General features: G+C 41.9%; 2 protein-coding genes across 9 annotated transcripts in view; one reads left to right on the top strand and one right to left on the bottom strand.

Annotated features, from left to right (window-relative positions):
- Positions 1-18906, bottom strand: part of hmg20a (high mobility group 20A) — a 46859-nt gene extending 27953 nt beyond the window's left edge. For 2 of the 6 annotated variants that reach the window (XM_041178388.1, XM_041178387.1), the window contains exon 1: positions 15185-15503. The gene's annotated coding sequence lies outside the window, so the exon portion shown is untranslated. Of the gene's footprint in view, positions 1-15184; positions 15504-18832 lie in introns of those variants that run through there. The other 4 variants (XM_041178386.1, XM_041178385.1, XM_041178390.1 and 1 more) reach the window with 4 other exon arrangements.
- A 4872-nt stretch (positions 18907-23778) lies between these two features.
- peak1 (pseudopodium-enriched atypical kinase 1) overlaps positions 23779-25117 on the top strand; it is a 205507-nt gene continuing 204168 nt past the window's right edge. For 2 of the 3 annotated variants that reach the window (XM_041178382.1, XM_041178384.1), the window contains exon 1: positions 23779-23922. The gene's annotated coding sequence lies outside the window, so the exon portion shown is untranslated. The remainder of the gene's footprint in view (positions 23923-25117) is intronic. The other variant, XM_041178383.1, reaches the window with a different exon arrangement.

Here is a 25117-nt window from a genome sequence, read left to right as displayed (position 1 = left end):
ACCACTCAATCTTCACTCTTCTTTAGTTCGTCATCAGTAACCTCAATTTGGAGCCTATAACATCCTCTACCTACTTTTCATTCTCTTATAATTATAGCATTTCCTGTAGCTATCAATTAACAAAAGAAACCCAACTTCTGTCACAAATTCCAAATGCCCAGTGCACCCACCAAAATGAGAAGAGCAAGTCAACTCAGGTTCACTCCTGCACCTTCATATGCCAGACCATGGACTGGTATAAGAGCAGAACATTTGGGGAGTGATGCACAGTATTGTTTTGGAGTGGTTATGTTGGGTTTGGAACAAACTACTGAAAACAATTAAGATTCCAGATAAATATTTGGATAGCACCAAGGGTAACCTTTCTGTCATGTTCTCAAATTTACTGGAAAGGAATATAGTTGAACTGTATCACAATACAGCTGATCTTTGGATAGTGCAAGCTTTATTGCAATGTCGTTATCAACAAATCAAGGCCGGTACTGTACTTTATCACTTAGGTCTGATCATCTATTTACAAAGTGAATCAGGAACTTTGTGGCCTGGGTTCAAATTCATCCCAGATTGAAGATTTTCTCTGCAACTCCTGCAAAAAAGGGCATGATCTTATTGAGCGCTCCCTAATGCAGGTTAGCCAATGCTGCATTACCACCTATAACTACTGGTTTCCTTATTTAAGGAGGTATATAATTGCACTGAAGACAGTTCATCGAAGGTTCATTTGGTTGGTTCCTGGGATGAAGGGCTTGTCTTGTGAGGAAAGGTTGAGCAGGTTGGGCCTATACCCATTGAAGTTTAAAAGAATGAGAGGTGATCTTATTGAAACATAAGATTCTGAGGGGGCTTAACAGGGTAGATGCTGAGAGGATGTTTCCCCTCCTGGGGGAAATCTAGAACTAGGGAGTATAGTTTCAGAATAAGAGGTCACCCAGTTAAGATGGAGATGAGGAATTGCTTCTCTCAGTGGGTCATGAATCTTTGGAATTCTCTACCCCAGAGAGCAGTGGGGACTGGATCATTGAACATATTCAAGGCTGAGATAGACAGATTCTTGAACTGTAGGGGAGCCAAGGGCTGTGGGGAACAGGGAGGAAAGTGGAGTTGCAGCCAAGGTCAGATGTTATTGAATAACAGGCTCGAGGGTCCAGTTAGTCTACTCCTGTTCCTATTTCTTATGTATGTTCCATAACTAGTATGAATGGGGACGCTGTCATTCAGAGCGGTGTTGCAAATGGAATAATCAGATTGGGGGTGAGATACATGATTGGAACAGCACAAAGAGCTTTACGCTGTATTTAATGCTCAGTACATGATCGGATTACGTTTAATAGAAATGAAGAAGTGGGGAGAAAAAGGACAGAATGTCTGTTTCCCAAGACTGATATTTGCAGAAATGTTGTCCTGTTCTGGGCCTCCCGAAATAATAAACTGAGATCCAAACGTAAAGCCCAGGGGAATGCTGTACTGCTGAGATTTGGAACAGTGAGGAGGTCAAAGTATTTGAACTTTGTAAATAGATGGTTTTGATTCCAGTGACTGGGAAACAGTACATTAAACTATGCATTAAATGAGACAACTTTGTTACAGCTAATTACTGATAGAATTTAGACATGGAAAGGGCAGGTGAGAGGTTTTTGTCTTTGATGCTTTTCCTGATATTTCTTCTAAAGAATAAATAATTTGAAGAGCAGAAAGAATATTTTCCCATTCCCATGCTGAGCTCTTAATTCAGTTCCCATATAGAATCAACATCTGGCTGACCAACATCACCAAAGCAAACAGTCAGCCCAAGGCCGACGAGGAAACGCTGGAAAGGGTTTACAACAGGATAAAGCGAAATAAAAGACTCAAGTTATGCAAACTGCATTCTGCGCAGCTAAGTAAACTGTTAAGCAAGTTTCGACATTTAAACCATTCCCGTTGTGAAGAAGAGGGAGCTAACATTAATGCCAGATTATATATAGAACACATTCCTCTCATTCACAAAAAAACACACAAATGTTTGTGCCTTTTGGTTCAAGGTTGTACCTAGTGGCGGGATAATTCTAGGGAATTGTTTAGTAATGTCATCAGGATGTAAAGGGAGGAGAATATAGTTTTGGTTACATTGAATATTAACATTCAAAACATGAGATACAAACTACTTTTTAAAAGTCAGCTTCTGTAATATTGCCAGAATGGCTGGCTGGCAACTTGCTCTCCCAATCTGCTGACAAAAAGGGCCCTTGAATGAGATGGTATTTATAAACAAACCATGCTGATGTCAGCCAAGTTCAAAAAGAGAGAAGGATTAGCCTCACTGCCCCTAAGGTAAGTGGACAGTTACTGCACCTGATTGCAAAGGGCATGCCAGGTGAACAAACATAAGGTCCCTCTGCAATGCACGGTCCTAGCTCACTGAGTGGAATCACATGGTGAACCTATGAAAGCAGATCTCAACATGAGCCATCACCCTCAGGAGAGAGGGAGAGAAAAAGGATTTAAAAAAACATGGTAGAGGCAAGTGAAGATACCACATTTTATTCAGGATTTATCCACACTGTTACAGACTTCACTGTGTGCTGCCAGAGCAGAAACTATCACAGAAACTGGAATTTGAATGACTGTAATGAGGATTCGTAAGTGCCAGCTCAATTAAATGGGGTTAAAAGAAGAATCTCGCCAAAGGAATAGTAAAATATTTCTCAGTAGTAGAAGCCAAGAGCCAGCCAATCACAAGAGTACCTTGGCATGAGATGGAGCTAAATAGCCATATTTAGTAAAGGAGTCCAATGCTGACTCTATCAGTTGGGTATGTCTGTCTTAAACTATTGTTTATCTGGCACCACACTTAATTCTTTCCATCCAATTTTCTGTGGAATTTGCTCTTTCAGAGTTGATTTATTAGCAAATACTGAATGGCCTGCTTTCATGGCTGTGCCATTAAAAAAATAAAAATTGGAGGCAGGCAGTTTAAATCGTTCGCTCTTTCCCAATATCAAATCTATATACATGACTTGTATGAGTTAAATGGTTGTCAGCAGGGAATTGATAGCCATTACTATCTAAATGACGAGTAATTCCAATTTTACAGCTATGGTAATAAATCACAGCAACCAATTCTGTTAGTCGCTTATCAGGGGATATGAAAAGGTAACTCAGCTTATTACAAATTACTACACGAATTGCAAAGCAAGAAATATTAAATAGCGACTGCAGAACCTCAATAAAAATAACCTTTGGCAATCTCAAATTGCTTGCACTGCCCACTACAGAAGACTTTCGCATTTCCACAAGATACAGGCATTTTGCTAGCTGAGGTCTTCATTACCCGAACCTGTTAGGTTCATTTTGCGCGCACAGTGCAAGAGAGAGCAATAGATGCTCTTCAGGTTCCAGAAGGAAAATTAAACTACTGTCAAAATAAAAAATACCTAGAGAGTGCACTGAGCTGGGATTTATTTACCATGCTGTAAGATGGCAGTGGTATCTTTCTAGCCTTTCTTGGGTAAAAGCCAATGGTAAACCAATATTTAACATCAAGAATTAGAAAAAAAGGCTAGGCCAAAATCAGAATCAGCTGAGATGCTTCCCACTTTGACATTCATTTTCATATGTGAAAAGTGAGGATGCTGTCACCCCGACAAACATTATGACTACCTTCAAGGAACAAGGAAGAAAACATGAGAAGGTATGTTCCAGCTTTGGTGTCGACTCAAATTAGGGTGGAAATGAATAGGTTGTGGAGAGGGGGGGTGGGGGGTGGTCTACAATTGATCTGTACATCTCAGATAATAATTAGAAAAAAAAACAAAAACAGGATTCCTGCTCCTGCTCAGGCTAATTCTGCTGAAGTGCATATATGTGACAACTCAATCAGTGTGATCCTCCCAAATAACTGTCCCACCTTCACAGTCAGGCCCACAGACAAAAATTGGACACTTAAACACTGGCCAGCAGCACCTTCAACAGAAGGCGAGAAAAAGGAAATTGCAAAATAAAAATCAATTCAAGGCAGTAATGCCAACACTTAAAAATAAACATCTGAAAACACTAATCACATCTCATGATCCAAAGTTATTTGAATTTATACTGCTTCAAAACTCCCTGTGGTAAGTCAATTATTCTCTTTTTAGTTCACGATCAAAAGGGTTTGTAAAAGGGACCAGTAGCTTGTAACCAGAATGTTATGTTCTCGATAACTGTGGCTAAAAGGTTGAAATGCTTCAATAGCTAGTCCTGAAACTGGTCAAAAACACATTGGCACAATGGGAATGGTACAAAGAGACCGAATGGGACAAAAAATTTTGCAACACAAGTAGTTTCGATACAGCAGCAGTAAAGAATGAGCTGATTCTGCTGCCTCACGTCACTGGAATGCACTGCAGGGCTACTTATGGCTGTTAAATATTTACCAAAGGACTTGTAGTGGCAGTGAACAGGTTGTCTGTGGTGGGAATTCATATCGTGTACTTCACACATATCAAGTTGAGAGGGAGCGGTGGGAAAGAGAGGAGACAGAGTGAAACAAGGATGGATTTTGGGAACACTGACTTCTGAGCTCTGAGCACTAGAGTGACTCAAAGGTGGTCTAGTTACAGACATGCTAGACGTAGAGATGCCATGTTGTTACAACATACCACAATACATCAGACCCAGACCATCTGCTCAATGCCTGCTGTGATTATCAACACCCACAATAATTAGATAGGTGACAGATTAACAGTAAATGAGGTACTTGATACATGACACTCATTAAATACATTATCACCCCAAATTAACAGTATTGATTTTAATGTGACAGGCCAACATGATATATGTGAAATATGTGAAATTCCCATTTGTGGGGGAGGGTGGAGGTGCTAAGATTCTTACAGGTGAGCTTGGTGAGTCATCAGTCTGTACGAAATAGCATCTACAGCTTCCAAAGCAAAAATCAGGACATAATATAATTTAGAGAAGTTTACAGTCCTCAAATATTCAACATAGATGGGATATCATACAAATTACAGTGTGAAGTGGTCATCCAAAAGAGGGCCTGAAGCAGGGACAGCAAAGCTTGAATGAATTCTCACTTTTCAACTCCCCCGAGGTACATCATGATCCTGAAGTGTATGTCCTGGTGTGTCATTTATATAAACACACACAGATGCCCTCAAGGATTGGTTTTACTCCATTTAAGTTGCAAATATTTCTTCAATTTGCTGACAGGAAATAACACAGCAGAAAGCAACAAATAGCAAGTTACAGCATCCACAATTTGAACTAAAATGTTTTAACGGACCACACAATTTCAGCTGCTGTGATATTGGGATTGATTTCCATGTATGGGAGTGGAATACATAGAATTTACATCACAGAAATAGGCCATTCAGCCCAACTGGTCAATGCTGTAACACTCATCAAATCTGGCAGTATTTGTGAAAAGAGAACAGCGATAACATTCCAGGTCGTGACCTTTCATCAGAACTGGGAAAAGTCAGAAATGCAAAATAGCAACAGAAAATGCTGGAAATGCTCAGCAGGACTGGACAGGCAGCATCTGTGGAGAGAAAAACATAGTTAACGTACTGGAATCTGTTAAAATTATGTAGGGCATCAGAAGACTCATGGATGGAGGTGGGCAGAGAAGACAAGGGGAGAAAATAGAGTCAAGATAGGGCGAAATAAATTCAGTGGGGCGGGGCAGGCTGAAATAATGGATCTAACAACACAGTCCTGCTTGTGCATTTTGGGACGGAGGTAGAAGCTTGAGGTGGAAAGAGAACGAAAGGGAAGGTCTGTCATAGAACAGTGGACATTAAATGACAAGAGTTGCTAGGGCAGGCAGAGCCAAAGGGAATAGTAATGGGTCAAGTAAAGAAACAAAAGATGGATCCAGATGGGGATATGAGTGGCACAATAATGAACAGCTGCCATCCGAAAGCAAAACCAAGAAAAACAAGATCAAGAATGACATATGCAAAGAAAAGGAAACAAATGGGGAGCAGACATTACAGTTTGAAATTGTTGAACTCAATGCTGATTCCAGAAAGCTGTTAAGTGTAAAGATGAGGTACTGTTCCTTGAGCTTACATTGACCTTCCCTGGAGCACTGCGCTAAGTTGAGGATAGAAATGTCAGCGTGAGAACAAGGTGGAACACTAAAATGGCAGAGCACCGGAAACTCAGGATCATACTTGTGAACTGAACAGAGAAAAGAGTCACCCAGTCTGTGTTTGGTCTCCCCAGTGTACAGGAGACTGCATTGTGAGCAGCGAATACAGTTTAGTATACTTTTACTCAGTCATGACTCTTCCTTGGATACTGCTCCGTATTGTGCCAGCCACTCCCATTATCTCACCCAAGTGATCAGTCTTCCATGCTGAATGTCCAAGCAACTGTGAAGCTTCATCATAACCAAGCTTGATGAACTGACTTGAGTTGGTCCAAGTCGAGTGGAATGCCTGAGGTAGATGGCTGTGGCTAAGGACAATGCGTCCCACAAGGCATTGATGCTGTTGCTCACTAAAGTCACCAAGAAGCCGCCCAAGAAGCAGAGGAATTCTACTTACGTGTACAGGGTGCTGACCCAGGTCCATCCTTCCACCAGGATTTTGTCCAAGGCAGTGAATGAATTGTGTGTGTCATGAGTGTTATGAATTCCTTTGCTGTCGATATTTTCGAGCGCATTGCCTCTGAGGCTTTGCACCTCACTTAACAAGCGCCATACCATCTCGGCCAGGGAGATCCAGGGCGCCGCCCGCCTCATGCTGACGGGGAACTGGCCAAACATGCCATCTTCAAAGGCACCAAAACGGTCACCAAATACACCAACTCAGTTTAGGGCGATCATTCTAAAGATTATAACCAAGCTTGATCTTGTCTAATCGACAAGGGGGGGCTTTCTAGCAATGACCATATTGATTAGCCAGAAGTACAGGGACAAATGGAGTTCTCCCTCAGGCTTGACTCAGAGGTGCAGAAGTCAATTACAGCTGCATCCTAGGTGAGATCACCAGATCACTGCAGGTCATGGACCTTCATAGAGTGAACAGTGAGTGAGTCAAGGGAGGGAGGATGGAAGCTTTTCAGTTTAAGATTGCCATATTTTAACAGATCCAATATTAGATTCTTTTTTAAGTTATCCACTTGGAAGTAGCAAAAGCTGTAGTACACTGACAAGTTTATTCTATAATTATTTAACATAATGTTACTCTTAAGTGATGAAGGCAGCCACTATTCATGGATGATCCAAGACAATGACTGCCAGTGGGCTATTTGTCTGCAATGGATACACGAGCCAAGCCAAACCCTGCCCTTACTTGATGCCAAAATCCTGCACTTCAAGTAGGCATTAGTGGAGAGTGATCAGAATCTTGGATTAGATGCCAAAGGGAGACTGATGCCGTATGGTTCAGCAGCTTTGCAAGAGGAAGGAGATAGAAAATTGGTTAAAAAAGAATGAGTAAACTGAAGCTTTTTGCTACTTTCTGGCAGAGAAGCCTAATTACACTTTCAATTCACATTGAACAGTATTCAAGAATAAGGCTGCCCATCAATCACACAACACATTAGCAAAGCAGAACAAGAACTATTTCTCCTTCAGGAATACTGAGATCTGATGAAATATTAATAATTTACTGTACTATTAGTTTACTGAATAATGTTATTTTTGAGGAACTTGCACTTACATATTTTAAGCGAATCATAGCCCAATGTGAGCATTCTAAAGACTGGGGTTTAGTATTAGAGCAGTGATGTTTATCTAACCCACCCAACGGGAAACTAATGGAATTGAATTGGCTACTCAGTGTTACTTGAAGTCACCAGAAACTATAATCAAGCACCGTGTAGAAAAAGCAGATTTAGTAGGTTAGGATAGAATTATTCCAACTCTGGTGACCAGAAAACATTTAGTTACAAATATTATTTATAAATTATGTTTGATACACTTCTTTAAAAAAAGAATCAGGAATAAACAAGTGCCAGAGTGACTCGCTGCCTCCTCTTTCCTTGTTTTCATCCCCCTCCGGGCCAATTTCCTAGATTTCAGGCAGAAGGGGGAAGGATACAATTGACCTCTGTGCCATTTTAATAGGGAAATGGAGAGAGTAGAGCAACAAGTTTATGTTTATATAGTGCCTTTCATATCCCAAAGTATTTGCTGTCAATAAATTACTTCTGAAGTGTAGTCACTGTTGTTTAGCCAAATGCCACGGCTAAAATACATACAGCGAGGTGCCATAATCAGCAAAGAGATGAATGACCAGGTGTTCTGTTTTGGTGGTATTCTTTGAGGGATAACCTCTTGTACGGAACCATATCAAATACTTTTTTTTGCAAGTCCGCCTAGACAATATCAAAAGCAGAACCCCACACCGTCTCCCATCCACCAGCCATTGACCGCCTCAAATATTCAAATAGATTTGTCAGGCATGACCTTTCCTTCACAAATCCATTCTGTCTGATCAGCTCATACCAAGTGCTCATTTATTCTGCTCCTGATGACAGATTCCAGTAATGTCCCCACAACTGATGTTAAACTGACTGTAGGAGGTTTACGCCCACCTGCCAGGGCAAAGGGTCCTCATTTTAAAGCCTGATCCAAAAGGCAAAAAGTCTGTATTCTACCAATACTGCAGTGAAGTGTCTGCCTAGATTATGTACTCAAGTCCTGGAGTGGGGTTTGAACCCACAAATTTCTGGCTGTGGCAACACTACTGCTACCGAGCCAACACTCACACAACTGCTCCTGTTCCTTTCTGTAATAGTACAAAACTGCAGAGTGTTCATGTGGGTGGATAAAAGGTGAAAACATGACAATCTTCTAGGCTTTGTGTTACCCTCATGATTAAATAGCGTGCTGACATTTGCCTTCTAAGCTCTCACATGAAGAATGGATGAGGTACTGGATCATTGCTGGCAACCATTAAACAGTGAGCCCCTTCAGAGATAAACAAAGAAAACTGATGGACTTGCAGTCTTATTTTATGGTTCATGTCAGTTTAATATGTCGGACACTTTGTCCAAGATTCTGCTTTGTAGCCACAACCAGCTATCCATTATTCTGTAATCCATTTAAATTTTTGACTTTAGTGCTCAAAGGGTTTTTCGGTTTTACTTTTAAAAACAGAGCAGACTCAAATGTGCACCATCTATAGTCTGGTAAAATTGTTCATCAGAAAATCATACTCAGTGTGGCTATGGTGAAACTGTGCTGGCTGAACTGTCCAATAGTAATTAGCAGCTCGTTGGAATAAAGTGTAAAGCTGTACCTGAACACTCTTACATGGTAATTGTTTTCTGGGCATTTTACAATTCCTCCACTATATCGGACAATCACTTAGTGATAATAAACTTTGCGGAAAAAATGCAGAGAAGTTTCCAAATCTATCTCTGGAATATTTCTGGTTACATTGAGGTTTTCTTTTAACTCATGAGTGACTATTTTGTTTCTTTCAACATGAGTCTTCTTATTTTCCTCCACTTGTTTTTTCATTAAATCTAAGGCTGCAGATCTTCCACTTTTGTCATTGCTCTGGACAACTCAGCCTTTAGCTTTAAAGTTAACACAACACTTTGCCCCCCATCCCACACATCAGATGCTCCAAATGCCCCACCTCTTATTTACTGTTCTTTTCAACGCCTTTACTTCAAGTTTGATATGGGCAAACAGGGTGCTGCATATACTTCTGTTCCTACACATGAGAAGAAACACCAATTTCAGAAAGAGACAGGAATAGGTGCTGTTCGAGATCCTCACTTCAAACAGGCTGCTGGAGGAAACAGGACGGACAGAAAATATCACAAAAGTCAAGCTAAAAGGCGGTGAGTTAGTGCAGTGGTGTCAAAGGAGATGATGAGCAAATAATTAAATTAGAAAACTTATATTGAAAACTTTTGAAGTTTCTGATCATCTATTGGATAAGGGCACCTCCCAAGGATGACAGTCCATGATCTGTTCCCTCATCACAGCCACAGTAACAATGGGGTACGTCAAAGTAGCTGGCTCAAGCTGACACAGCAGTAAAGGCACTTCTCATATTTAAGTGTACCATTTTTCACTTGTAAGGCAAGACAGATGTTTGTGGGTTAGCCGACCAGAGGGCATCATCTAGTTCTTACCTAAGTTCCACAAGTGAATTTCCAGCAAATGTCACTGGTTAGTGACCAAAAATGTGACCTTCGAGATAGATGTGCTGTGACCAATTGTTGCACACCTATAGCTTTTGCAGCTGTGATCAAGTAATTCAGCACAGACAGGGGGTTAATCCTAGGATCTTCCTGATTTGCATGGCTCAGCTATTTACTGTTTTCACTGGCTGAGCCACTGCGGATCCCACACTGTCTAGGTTTGGAACTGTATCCTTGACCATTCAAGATTCAGTGAAAGAGGTGCAAGAAAGTTCAATGGACCACAAATAGTTTTTGAAAGAAGACTTCATTCAATACTATCCTTCAAATAAAATGGAATGTGGTATTGGTCTCTACTTTGTTAGCTGGGCAACTCACACTCATTATTCAGAAATGTGATCTGACAGAGCTGCTGTTCATTCAACAAGACAATGAACTGGCAGGCAGCCAAAATGCTGGACTTTTTTTTAATGGAACCTCAATGTGCAACCAACTGTACATAACAATCAATAGACTGTTGAATCTGCAAATTAATTGGGTAAGTTGCATCAGATTTGAACACATTTTGAAATTACAGAATCACAGAATTGTTACGGTGCAGAAGGAGGCCATTCAGTCCTTCTCGTCTGCGCCAACTCTCTGAACATTTTAACTTTGTGCCAATCTCCTGCCTTTTCCCTGTAACCCTGCACATTGTTTCTGTTTAAATAATCATCCAATGCCCTCTTGAATGCCTCGATCAAACCTGCCTCCACCACACTGCCAGGCAGTGCATTCCAAACCCTAACTCCCCGTGTGAAAAAGTTTTTTCTCACCTCGCATTTGCTTCATTTTATTTGCTGTGAAAACCCTACCTTTTTTCTTATGCACTCATTGTTTTGAGACCTCATGCCATGGGTAGCAAGACCTCCAAGGTCACGCATGGCATGCATTCCTGCAATTCTGTAGTAATGCATCCAAAAGAACCCCGCAACTTCAGAACACTGTCCCCTAGAGAATTTCAATTTCGGACAAAATAAAATGGCAGAAGCGGTGGCAGTGGCAACTTCTATCATTGCCAGCGTTTTACTCTGAGATGCAGGAAATTAAAGCAACAGGATAGGTGTTGATCTTGCCTTCTGGAAGCACTTTAGACAGTCTAATTTTATGTTACAACGCAGCACATAAAAGCAGCACTGCAATTTCAATGGGGGTGCAAAAATCAAGTTCTCAGCAATTGTAAAGAACAATGAAGAAAAATTTTAAACCGTAATAGTATACTCAGACAATGAAATCTGTGGTTTTACTGTGATGCAGTGGAAATGTCAGTGAAGCAACATAGTATGCAGTAAGATCCAGAAACCAATGCAGTCTTGATCTGTCAATCCAGCTTTATTCTTTCCTCTTTTGTTTTCAGCAATGTAATCTGCAGTCTCAGGAATTCTCTAAGTTATTATCTAAACAAGGGGAAGGGACACATATTTTTCTTGTTGCCCTATAAGGAAGATACAGACTTTATCACACCAGTAACACAAATACAAGCTATTATTTGCAAAGATGTTACTGACACTGTGGATCAGTGGGTAGCTCTCTAGCCACTGAGTATTAAGATTGTGGGTTCAAGACCAATTCTAGAAATTTGAGCACAAAATTCAAGGCTGACACTCCAGTGCAACACTGAGGGGGTGCTGCATTGGTCAAGGGTGCCATCTTTTAGATGGGTCATTAAGCCAAGACCTTAAAGGTGGATGTAAAAGATCCATGGCACTATTATGAAGGTTAGAAGGGGAGTTCTCCCAGATATTTAACCCTCAATCAACATCACAAATAAACACAAAATACTGCAGATGTTGGAAATCTGAAATAAAAACAGAAAATACTCTTCAAAGAAGAGTCATATTGGACTCGAAACATTAACTTTGTTTTTCTCTCCATAGATGCTGCCAGACCTGTTGAGTTTTTCCAGAATTTTCTGCTTTTAACACAAAAACACAGACTATCTGGTCATCATCGCATTCCTACTTGAGAGCTTAATGTGCACAAATTGGCTGCCAGGTCTCCTACATTACAACAGTGACACACTTCAAAAGTACTTCATTGTCAGTAAAGCACTTTGAGATGTCCTGATGTTGTGAAAGGTGCTATATAAATAAAAAAAATTTCTGACACATATAAACAGCCATTCAATAAGATGCTGATCTGATTGTAATCTCAATTCACATTCCTACCTACGCCCGATAACCTTTCACCCCCTTGCTTAGCAAGAATCTATCCAGCTCTGCCTTTAAAAATATTCGAAGACTCTGCTTCCACTGCCTTTTGGAGGAAGAGAGTTGCAAAGACTCACGACCATTGACAGAAAAAATTTCTAGATTTCTTCCTTTTCTCCCATGCCTATTATCTTATGTTGGGGGCCCAGTGTCATAAACACCAGCAGATTTCCAGTCCCTTGGCCAAGTCGCCCATTGTCATTGGCAGCAAGTGCTGCCAGCACTATTAAACAAAGCAAGTGTCACATCAAAGCCGAATCATGTGCTTACCTAACAAGCACCTGATGTACTTACATTGCACAGGGATTTTGATTGAAAAATCATGATCTGTCCAGTTTGTCAAGGTCATTCCATCTTTTCCACACAACTCCCCTCAATGACCAGAATTGGTTAACCCAGCTCAGAAAAGTGATTGAATTTAGTCTGTATGGCTCACACAATGCACCTATGCAGTCTTCAGATTAAAGCAAAAGCTTTTGATGGCAGTTCAAAATAATGAATTATTCTAAAAGCATCCGGCTCATTAAAAATTAAGTTGACAGCAACTCTAAGGTAATTTTTTAATTCACCTTTTATTGGGCAGCAATGGTATGGGAGGTAATTTTACAATTTTTACAATTCATTAATGGGATGTGGCCATCACTGGCTGGGCCAGCATTTATTGCCCATCCCTAGTTGCCCTTGAGAAGGTGGTGGTGAGCTGCCTTCTTAAACCGCTGCAGTCCATGTAGGGTAGGTACACCCACAGTGCTGTTAGGGAGGATGTTCCAGGATTTTGGCCCAACGATAGTGAAGGAACGGCGATCTATTTCCAAGACGGGATAGTGAGTGACTTTGAAGGGAACTTCCAGGTGGTGGTGTTCCCATGTATCTGCTGCCCTTCTGTTAAAGAGTCATACGGACTCGAAACGTTAACTGTGTTCCTCTCCGCAGATGCTGCCTGACCTGCTGAGATTTTCCAGGTATTTTATACCTATTGCCCTTGTCCTTCTACATGGTAGTGGTCATGGGTTTCAAAGGTGCTGCCTCAAGGAGCCTTGGTGCGTTTCTGCAGTGCATCTTGTAGATGGTACATGCTGCTGCCACTGTTTGTCGGTGGTGGAGGGAATGAATATTTGTGAAAGGAGTGTCAATCAGGTGGGCTGCTTTGTCCTGGATAGTATCAAGCTTCTTGAGTGTTGTCGTCGGAGCTGCACTCCTCCAGGGAAGTGGAGAATATTCCGTCACACTCCTGACTTGTGCCTTGTAGATGGTGGACAGGCTTTGGGGAGTCAGGAGGCAAGTTACTCACCCAGCCTCTGACTTGCTCTTATAGCCAGTATATATATGGCTAGTCCAGTGCAGTTTCTGGTCAATGGTAACCCCCAGGATGTTGACAGTGGGGGATAACCATCAATTCTCAAGCAGAAGAGTTCTGCTCCATCTAGTTTCTAAGAACCCTGAATCTCATTTGTTGACAAGAATCACTCATTCCTTCTTAAAACCCAGTGAGGTTTCTTCCCTCTGCACATACTAATCAACCTTTTAATTAAAAAAAAATCTTGTTGAATTTCCTATCTTCTTTGTTACCCTGAATTTTGAAAACAACTATCTGCGCCTAAATTCTGTACATGACAAAGTATTTACTGGGTCAACCTGTCTAAACCTTTCATTTTTTTTTACACCATCATATAACCTTTTAGTTTTCATGGGAAACATCTTGCATTCACTCACACAATACAAGTAAATCTACTTCATATGTTACTTAACATCCACCACCATTTAGTAACCAAGGAAGTATTCACAACAATCAAACACTTGCACATTCTGCTTTGCCTCTTACCATTTTGCTAATAGACACACGAGGTTAAAGTGTACACGCATACTCCACTGTGAATACAAGCTATGAGGTCACATGCCCACTGACAATATCCGTTATGCAATTTTAATTTAATAATCAAAAAATGCAATTAGCCATATCTGGCTAACATACTAGGCAACAATGGTTCAGCCAAAAGTGCTGCCATTTTAGCAGAAATGGTGCCATTTCTTACTCAGCCAATAGCATGTATGTTTGCTGCAGAGCTGGGCACAATGCCCATCTACATTTAGCTATCTCTAAATCCAGCACAGGACAGGAATCACACTATAGAGTGCAACTCCAATTAGACGAAAGCAGCGATACAAAAGTAGGCTTCCAATATGTCAAACTGCATGCAACAGGGCAACATTTCCAGACTGCCACACCAGTAATTGGACAGGAGGAGGAGGAAGATGCAGGGAAGGGGGTGATACCATCAGTGGCAGGCCTGATCTTAATCTTATACAAGTGAGACAGGTTGGACTTCCACCAGGAAATAACCAGTACCAGGTACCAGCCACTCTTGTATACTGATGAAAAAAATGTGGGGCCAGCAGAGCCAAGTTGGGGTATAACGTAACAAAATTTGCAGTCAAAGCATAACTCGTATTGAGGACAATCTACACTGATGAATTTTTTGAGGCATAAAATTTGACAACTGTGCACTTTTTGACCCCAAGTTTGTTGCTTCATACGCCCAAACTAATGAGACTTGGCTCTGTTAACCCCGCGCTTATTTATTTTATCAATCTACAGATCAAGGAGTTGCTGGGTGCAATATTCCTGGTGGAAAATCCAATTGTCTCTCACCTACATAAGATTGAGGTCTGGCTTACCACTCATGTTTACTTTTTTAAAAAAAACTGCCTCTTTTGTTATACTCTTAAGTGGAGGTGGCTTTTTTTTTTGGAAGAAAAAACACAATTGCGATTGATAATCTAATACAAGTCAGCAAGGACATTGCATAGTAGCCCATTCCCCTTTGCTTCCTCGCACTGACCTGGTACAGAACCGGGCTCCAACTATTGGCTGCACTCTGCTCCTTATAGGGGGGGTTCCACAAATGAACAAAATGGCGTCAATCCCTCCAGCACCGCTTCACCAAGACCCACGGCGGATCAACCGCTCCGCGCCATGGCAACGCGGGGGACCGGAACTACCTTCAGCGTTAAAAACCGCTTTTAAAACAATATTTTTCGTCCGCTTATGTCTCGGTTGATCGTTTTACATTCGAGCCGAAGAAGGGAAATTCAATAGAAAAGAGGCCGCGGTCCCAAAGTGCCGCCGGATTCTTTCGTGCGAGCGGTTGTTTCCCTCTCTTCCCCCCCAACTCCTGCCCGTCGCTAAGCCTGCCGGGGGTTGTAGTCCCCTGCAAATTTTGACCCGGGGTTTCAAAGCCTTGAGAAGTCAGTCAAAAACTACTACCCCATGATACACCGCGAGGCCTGCATCGGGCGCGGGAGGGCGACCTTGGAGTCAGAGCTAGGCTTTTTAATTGACTTATACATAAATATATGCGTTAAATATTTTGGAAAATGTATTTTAATAATAGAAAAAAGTATTCCACCCTTCTGTTCAATATGTCCTTTTTCAAATATTTTCCCGCATTATTAAGGGTAATATAATTAGTCCATTGCTTTCTTAAAAATGCTTTACTGCAGCCAAAAGAGGCATTTGCATTGCTGTGGTACAAATAGCATTGCTGTGGTACAAATAGCATTACCCAGACCTCCCTGTCGCTTGCCATTTCAACACACCACCCTGCTCTCATGCCCACATGTCCGTCCTTGGCCTGCTGCAATGTTCCAGTGAAGCTCAACGCAAACTGGAGGAACAGCACCTCATCTTCCAACTAGGCACTTTACAGCCTTTCAGACTTAACATTGAGTTCAACAACTTTAGATCATGAACTCTCTCCTCCATCCCCACCCCCTTTCCGATCCCCCCTTTTTTCCAATAATTTATATAGATTTTTCTTTTCCCACCTATTTCCATTATTTTTAAATGTATTTCCATCCATTGTTTTATACCCACCTTTTAGCCTACTTCGATCCCTCTCCCCCACCCCACCCCTCCCCCACTAGGGCTGTCTGTATCTTGCTCGTCCTGCTTTCTACCCTTAATGTCACCTATTAACACATTTCTTAGCTAATGTCAACACCTCTTTGTCCTTTTGTCTATGACATCTTTTGGCACCTATCACTGGCCCTCTATCCAGCTCTACCTGTCCCCCCACCTCCCAAACCAGTTTATATTTCACCTCTCTTCTATTTTTCTTTAATTCTGTTGAAGTCATACGGACTCGAAACGTTAACTGTGTTCCTCTCCGCAGATGCTGTCAGACCTGCTGAGTTTTTCCAGGTATTTTTATTTTTGTTTTGGATTTCCAGCATCTGCAGTTTTTTGCTTTTAGCTGAATTCTAACTCCCTGACTGTTTGCCTCCATCCCATTTTGATTGTGCGACCTGTTCGAGGATGACATGATAGCCCAGGGGTATTTCAAAGAGTGTGATTTATACTCCTTTTTTCCCACCATTTCACTTTTAATATACTTTAACATTTTATTTTTTTTAATTTAAATATTTATTGGCCATGGGTAGGTGAAAATGACTTGCTGCTCTTTTGTTTGCAACAATGGACTTCCACTATGGATTATTAGCTGGGTGTGTGAAACTGAACAGTATACAGCAGGTTGATTTGAGATCTGTATTAAGCTGAGGCAGCGGTGAGAGCCTCGATGCCTCATTGCAATGCAGGGAGAAAATTAGCCGGAGCTCCTATTCCTGATTGTTACCCAGTGACCCTTGTTGAAAATTGCATGCTGCAAAGGATAATGCATGATTCTGCCCCAAGGCTATGAAGGATGCTACGTAAATTATTTTTTTATAGTTTATTGATGTTGCATCTACAAAATTTTGGTTGTTCATTTGGAAGGTGCTCGATGCACCCTTACATGAAGGGAAAGAGCATTTGGAATTCAAGTACCTAAAGATGCTTTTGTAGACCTCTTTCACTGACCCATTGATGTTGACCCTGTAGTGCTCTTTGATGGATTTAATGGACCTGATACATTGTTCAAATGGCACCTCTTCATGACCAATGAATATTGGTTAATTGACCACAGGGCTCACTGGTTAATGGTACAAAATGGTTGGTTTCATTCTACCGATATACCTGCTGAGACCAGATACCTCATTGGACTGGTGATCAAACCTAGGACCGTCTTGGTCTGTGGTAGACAGTGGACCCATCAATGGAGGGGACTATGTATGTGCACATTTCTTTTATCCAGTAGCCCCTATTAATATTAACTTCCGAAATGACAATATCAGAACATTAATGAAATGAATAATTTCTCCTCCCATACAGAAAATTTCTTCAAGTAATGACTACCAGAAAACTCTTCAATGTTATATAACTCCTTCCTTTAATTCTGATTTTTGTAGAATTACAATGTGTCTGTCAAGTGCATCCTTTTTTGCTAGAATGCTTGAAATACTTTGTCAATCTTTCTCTCTGCCTTTTCCCTTGCTGGCCAGTATGAAACTACAGAAGTTTCAAATTGAATGTGTAAAAATGGGCTGCTGTGCTTCCCTACTTCACAACTCTGACCACTCAAAAGTAATTGATTAGCTTTGCAACATTTGGGATTCTCTGAAGTCAAAAGTAACGTATAAATTAATTTCTGAATATAAATTGTAGTGAATGTTTCAGCTGCAATTATAAACTTTAAAACTAAAAAATTGTATTTTTGTAGCTGATTTGCATGCTTCAAAATGAGCTCCTCTCACCCCATGCAATTCCTTAATTGTGACAAAAATGTGATCTTATTGGCACTGATCTATTTGATACTATGGATTTGTTGGGTGGACACATTCTTTTCCTTTCCTAAAATGCAGATGCTGACAATTGCCGGAGTAATGTTGATATAGGTGGCCCTTTATCTCACCTAACTGGACATACATAACTTGGTGAGCTGTAATTGACTGATCAATAATGCAACAAAAATATTCTGCCACTGCTTTTTTTCCAGAGTTGTTTGCTGCAAAACCATCAGTAGACTAAAATTAAAGGTTACAACATACATCAATGTGTTAATTATGTATGGTATATATACATCTAAAACGTGCATGCCAGTGAAAGATTTGCATTTCTGTGCTGCTCACCAGGGAACTCTTGTTATTTAGTGATTGGATTCACTAAACAAGCCAGACATGTAATCAGAATGTAAATGATGATGTGATGGTAATTTGGTTGTTCTCCCCCACCCCCACCCCATAAACTGCTTTATGTGTGTCTTGATTTAATCCATCTCCTTTCTTGAAGAAAAATGTAATAAGAAGTAACTTCTAGAACGAGTGGTCATAATAAACTGTTCATATTCTGCTTTGTTTCAAATATATGCCAAAAGTATCCAATACATAAAACAGTAATTTTTCTCTCATATCTTTCAAAGTTGATCATTTTTTTGTCTAATTCATATCTTATACATTCAGAGGCCTGTGACGCAGTGTGGACTCAGCAATTAAATTTATGCATTGCGCATTGGTGGGTAGTTCCATTGTAGGTCTTTGTTTTTCTAATATAATTGTATATATGTGATATTCATTTGTTTGCTCATATTCACAAGTTATTATCCAGAAAGTACCTTTCTTTTCATTCCTATCCTGAAAGCATGTTGAGGCATGGTTCCACATGAAGTGTTCCTCTCATTCCAATTGCCATCTTTTGTATGATGAATCTTACCTAGCGATTCAACAGTTAAAGAAAGACTTGTAATTCCACAATGAATTCCCCTGTTAATCCCTTTATGAATCTCTCTAATCTGATGCACCAGAACTGCCCAAACCAAAATCATCATCGACATTCTCTCTGTCTATGAACATGTGTCAAGGGTTATGGGGACAGATGGTAAAGTGGAGTTGAGACACAACCAAATCAGCCATGATCCTATTGAGTGGCAAGCAGGCTCGTGGGGCTGCTCCTAAGTCCTATGTTCCCATGTATTCTCCTCCGTCGCTGACATGATTGATTGCACCGTTCTTCTTTAACCCCTCTCTTAGGTTTACAGGGCCAACTAGATTGGGGGATAGACATATTTATGTGTGCAGACTCAAGTATATTTATCAATGGTCAGATTTTTGGGGTGTGAAAATAATTGAACAGCTATATGTCTGGGGAAAAAAAAAACTGCTGTTAATTCCAATGGGTTTCCATTTTGTTTTGCCTCAAAAGTATGCCACCAATTCAAGTGGAAAAGACTGAATGTAAGGAAAGACATAGCTATTTTTACAAACCTGGAATCAGGCATTAATTATGCTGGAGTTATACTGTATATTCCTTGCAAACTGGCCCTGTGGAGAGACTCTCAGAACTAGGGATTGTAATGCAGTAAGTTATACAGTCACTTTTGCATTGCTATACACCTAAAACCTATTACTATTTATATAACATAATATTTGGGGAAAACAAATTTTTAAAATAAATATTTTTTCTTCTACTCCCAATTGAGTCAAGAAGTCTATTTTTTTCACCTGCAGATTTTTAATAAGTCAGGAGAAACTTATTTATCAAAGAGTAGTAAGAATGTGAAACACAAGGAATAGGTAAGGTAGATATTACGGATGTATTTAAGGGGAAGCTAGATAAACAAGTGAGAAAGAAATAGGTTCTGTTGATAGGCTTAGATGAAGAGGAGTGGGAGAAAGCTTCTGCGGAGTGTAAACACCAGCATTAATCATTTAGGCTGAATTGCCTGTTTCTGTGCTGTGGACTCAATACAAGTTCACACTTCACACTAAGGGTGAGGATACTATGTTTTAATGCATTCAACCGTTTGGTTTTTCAGGGAAGGCTCGGAGTTGTGCTGCTCCCCTCCTCCTTCCCCTATCCTCTTCCTTCCATTTTTCCTACTCCATCCCTTCACCTCCCTCTCATTCTTTCTTTTACTCACTTATGCAACTCACTCTTACACCCAATCATCCCAATATTCCATCATCCCTAATTTTCACTTATCCTCAATCTGCTGCATCCCCATTCTTTACCTCTTAATCACTCCCAATTAAGGGAGTGAACCCACTCCCAATTTTCCTTCACTCTCCATTCTTTATCCCGCAGTCTTCCTCACCCACCATTTTTCCCCAACCCCCAATCTTTCCCCACCCGCAATCTTATACCCCCAATTTTCCCCAACTGACCTCCATGAACACCCTAATCTTCTGCCCAAATCTTCACTTCCATTTTCCCTAATCACATTCTTCGCTCAATCCCAGTTCTTCCCCCAGTACCCATTCTACCCCATCCACCAAATCTTCTCTCATGCCCATCCCTCCAAATATTCCCTAAACCCCATTCTTTGCTACCATCTTTTCCCACTCCAAGTCTTCCCATCCCCATTCTTCAAACACATCCTTCCCCTATATCGTCTCCCACCCCCATTATTCCCCTCCAAATATTCCCCACAGGCCATTCTTATTCTCAGAATGGGAGGTAAGCCATTTAAGACTGAGATGAGGAGAAATTTCTTCACTCAGTGGGTGGTGACTCTGTGGAATTCTCTACCACAGAGGGCTGTGGAGGTTCAGTTGTTAAGTATATTCAGACAGGGATCAATATATTTCTGGATATTAAAGATATCAAGGGATATGTGGATAATGCAAAAAAATGTTGAGGTAGAAGATCTGCCATGATCTAGTTGAATGGTGGATCAGGTTCAAGGTGCCAAATGGCCTTCTCATGCTCTTATTTCCTATGTTGCAATGTTCACCACCAGTTTTTCTCACTCCCAATATTATAGTTTTGGTCTCCTTACTTGAAAAAAAGATATTGCATTAGATTAGAAGCAGTTCATTAGTTGCATTAGAAGCAGTTCAGAATAGGTTCATGCAATCCATTCCTGGGATGAAGGGCTTCTCTAATGAAGAAAGGTTGAATAGGTTGTGCCTATTCCCATTGCAGTTTAGCAGAATGAGAGTTGATCTTATTGAAGCATATATGATTCTGAGGAGATAAAAACAAAAAAACTGCGGATGCTGGAAATCCAAAACAAAAACAGAAACAGAAATACCTGGAAAAACTCAGCAGGTCTGGCAACATCGGTGGAGAAGAGCACAGTTGACGTTTCGAGTCCTCATGACCCTTCAACAGAACTAGTAAAAATAGGAAAGGGGTGAGATATAAGCTGGTTTTGGGAGGGGGGGGGGGGTGAGTGGAGGAAGGGGGCGGGGTTGTTGGGACAAGCAGCCAGTGATAGGAGGAGATAACCAAAAGATTTCACAGACAAAAGAACAAAGGTGTTGAAGGTGGTGATATTATCTAAAGGAATGTGCTAATTAAGAGTGGAGAGCAGGACAAGCAAGGTACAGATAGCTCTAGTGGGGGTGGGGTGAAATAAGACTAAAAGGGCATAAAAGGTATAGATAAACGATGGATGGAAATACATTTAAAAATAATGGAAATAGGTGGGAAAAGAAAAATCTATATAAATTATTGGAAAAAACAAAAAGGAGGGGGAAAAAACGGAAAGGGGGTGGGGGAAGGAGGAGTGAGTGCAAGATCTAAAATTGTTGAACTCATTGTTCAGTCCGGAAGGCTGTAAAGTGCCGAGTCGGAAGATGAGGTGCTGTTCCTCCAGCTTGTGTTGAGCTTCACTGGAACAATGCAGCAAGCCAAGGACAGACATGTGGGCAAGAGAGCAGGGTGGAGTGTTGAAATGGCAAGCGACAGGGAAGTCTGGGTAATGCTTGCTGACAGACTGAAGGTGTTCTGCAAAGCGGTCACTCAGTCTGCCTTTGGTCTCTCCAATATAGAGGAAACTGCATTGGGAGCAACGAATGCAGTAGACTAAGTTGAGGGAAGTGCAAGTGAAATGCTGCTTCACTTGAAAGGAGTGTTTGGGCCCTTGGACAGTGAGGAGAGAGGAAGTGAAGGGGCAGGTGTTGCATCTTCTGCGTTTGCATGGGGAGGTGCTTGGGAGGGGGTTGAGGAGTGGACCCGGGTGTCACGAAGGGAACGATCCCTACGGAATGCCGATAAGGGCGGTGAAGGGAAGATGTGTTTGGTGGTGGCATCATGCTGGAGTTGGCAGAAATGGCGGAGGATGATCCTTTGAATGCGGAGGCTGGTGGACTGATAAGTGAGGACAAGGGGGACCCTATCATGTTTCTGGGTGGGAGGAGAAGGCATGAGGGCGGATGCGCGGGAGATGGGCCAGACACGGTTGAGGGTCCTGTCAACTACCGTGGGTGGAAAATCTCAGTTAAGGAAGAAGGAGGATATGTCAGAGGAACTGTTTTTGAAGGTAGCATCATCAGAACGGATGCGATGGAGGCGAAGGAACTGAGAGAATGGGATGGAGTCCTTACAGGAAATGGGGTGTGAGGAGCTGCAGTCGAGGTAGCTGTGGGAGTCGGTAGGCTTGTAATGGATATTGGTGGACAGTCTATCACCAGAAATTGAGACAGAGAGGTCAAGGAAGGGAAGGGAAATGTCAGAGATGGACCACGTGAAAATGATGGAGGGGTGGAGATTGGAAGCAAAATTAATAAATTTTTCCAGGTCCCAACGAGAGGATTGAGGAGACTTGATACATTGGCAGGCTGGTATGTTTCGACTTGTGGGGGGAATGAGAACTAGGGGACACAATTTAAGAATAAGATGTCTTCCTTTTATGACAGCAATGAGGAGAAATTTTTCTCTCAAAGGGACATTAGTATGGGAATTTTCTACCTTAGAAAGCAGTGGAGGCTGGCTTATTGAAATTATTCAAAGCAGAGTTAGACACATTTTTGAAATACGAGGGAGCCAAGGGTTATGGGGGAAGATGGAGTTCAGACCACAATCAGATCAGTCGTGATCTTATTGATGGGTGGAATAAATTTGAGGGGCTGAATGGCCTTCCTAAGTCCTATGTTCCTATGCCTCATTCTACAAACCTAATCTTTCCCCACCCCCCATTATGCCTAGGGTTGCTAATTATGATTAAATGTAATCCTGGAGATTCCATCACATGATTTGCCCCCCATCCTCCAGCCATTAGTTGGCCAACAGATCCAACCTTGTGACAGACTGCCTTCCCAGGCTAGTTGGGAAGCAAAAGGCCTCATGACCCAATTGGATGATGCCTGACTGTCAGCCAAACAGCCTTTTTTTCCCCTCATTTTTCATACTTTTACATCTGACAAAGAGAAATGTTCAAAGAAAATGACAAAAGACAAGCAACTTCTTTTTAATGGCCTGATGAGTCTTCTCGAGGGTTGCACAGAGGAGTGTCCTGGAGATTGGCCTTCAATCCCTGGGAACTCCAGGCTATCATGAGTTGGCAACCCTGCCCAACCCCCCCCCCCCCCCCCCGCCCCAACCAAGAATAACCGTTCCCACACTTTACCTCGAGGCGCCCGATTTGAGTGTCTGCCGAGTCACGCGCGGACGGTTGATGAGGGGGAGGGGGAGGGGCTGGATGGAAGGGGTGGGGAAAAACCCCAACGGTGAGCCGTGCGCGCGCGTGCCCCAGGGTCAGGGTGGGGGTGGGGGTGGGGGTCCGGTTGCGCGCATGCGGCGCCGTATCCGCGCGCGAGCGCGCCGCCGGCGCCGGGAGCGAGCGCCAGTGTTTTCAGTCAGAGGAGTGCTTAGAGCGGCCGGCCGGGCAAGCTCCTTACAACACTGAGATTGATAATATAGCCAAGTCCCACCCGCCCGAAATAAGCCCTTCAGCCATCCACCCTGTCGCCAGCCTCCCAGGTAAGGCTGGAATCTGTTCTCTCCTTAACGAAAGTGACAATCTTTTTGTTTTTGAATGTTGTTGTGTGGAAAAGAAGATTTTTTTTTTGGGAAGTTCTTCAGCCAAGTCTTGTGTGAGGTGAGGGGAGGGGAGGGGAGGGGGGATCCTGTCGGCGGGAGAAGCTGCTCCAGGGAGCCGTCCCCTCAGCTCCTACTCAGCGGCCGGCAATGTGCCACCCACTCCCTGCAAACTCCAACAGTGTGTGTATGTGTGTGTGTGGTTTTTTTCAATACATTGAAAGTTTTTATTTTTCAGACGGTTTAAGGCATAGTTTGCAGCCTGCTGGCGTCCTTGATTTCGGTTCACAAAGTTAAAGGTCCTCTGTCTGGCAAACTTTCTAACTCTGGGAAAGTACCGTTTGTTATTGGTAAGGGTCCGTGAAGGAGAGGAGATTCTTGGACTGACTGTTCTTTTGATCTACATAAATCGGTCAGGAATCAATTGTTCGCTTCTTGTGGATGTCTACATTGGAACAGCGGACAGACATTACCCAAGTCTTAAAATAAGCCTTTGGAGTTTAAGGAGAGACTTTGGAGGAGGACGGGGGGTGGGGGGGGGGGGGGGGGGGGGGGTGGTGTTGGTGTGTGGTGGAGGTTAATATTTCTTTTGTCTTCAGATTGTAAAATATGAATTGGTTTGGCAGGGGGAAAGCGCTGTTGCTTTGTGAACATTGTGGCCGGGACAGAGCCCTGTTCCTTGACTGTTCTTGCCTTCTAAGACTGTTGCAGCTTCATTTTTTTTTGGGGGGGGGGGTGGAAGACGACAGCTAAATTTTTTTTATGCTTTTCTTTTATGGACACGAGCTGTGCCATTTTATATTTAAATACGTCTACATGAATAATTGTTAGCTCCACTATTTGGTTTTAAAACTGCACCAGTTATGTTGAAACGTTAGAAATAGGAATTAAGTGCACGAACCCGTTTTTTTTTGGGAAAACTCGGATGGACAGAACTGAATTTCTATATCTTCCAGTTTCATATTATTTACATTTTTCTTCTGTCGTGATGCACGGTTTGAGCTGGATATAATGTGATCGACTGGGATGATAGAAGTGCAGCGTTATTGACTACAGCCAAAAAAATGTTGCACTGGTGACAAAAATGCAATTTAGAGTTTGCAACGGAACTCCCGATGTCCTAGAAAGAATTGTACTT

Source organism: Carcharodon carcharias, chromosome 32 (assembly GCF_017639515.1).
Source record: "Carcharodon carcharias isolate sCarCar2 chromosome 32, sCarCar2.pri, whole genome shotgun sequence".
NCBI lineage: Eukaryota > Metazoa > Chordata > Chondrichthyes > Lamniformes > Lamnidae > Carcharodon > Carcharodon carcharias.
This window is presented reverse-complemented; position numbering and strand designations above follow the sequence as displayed.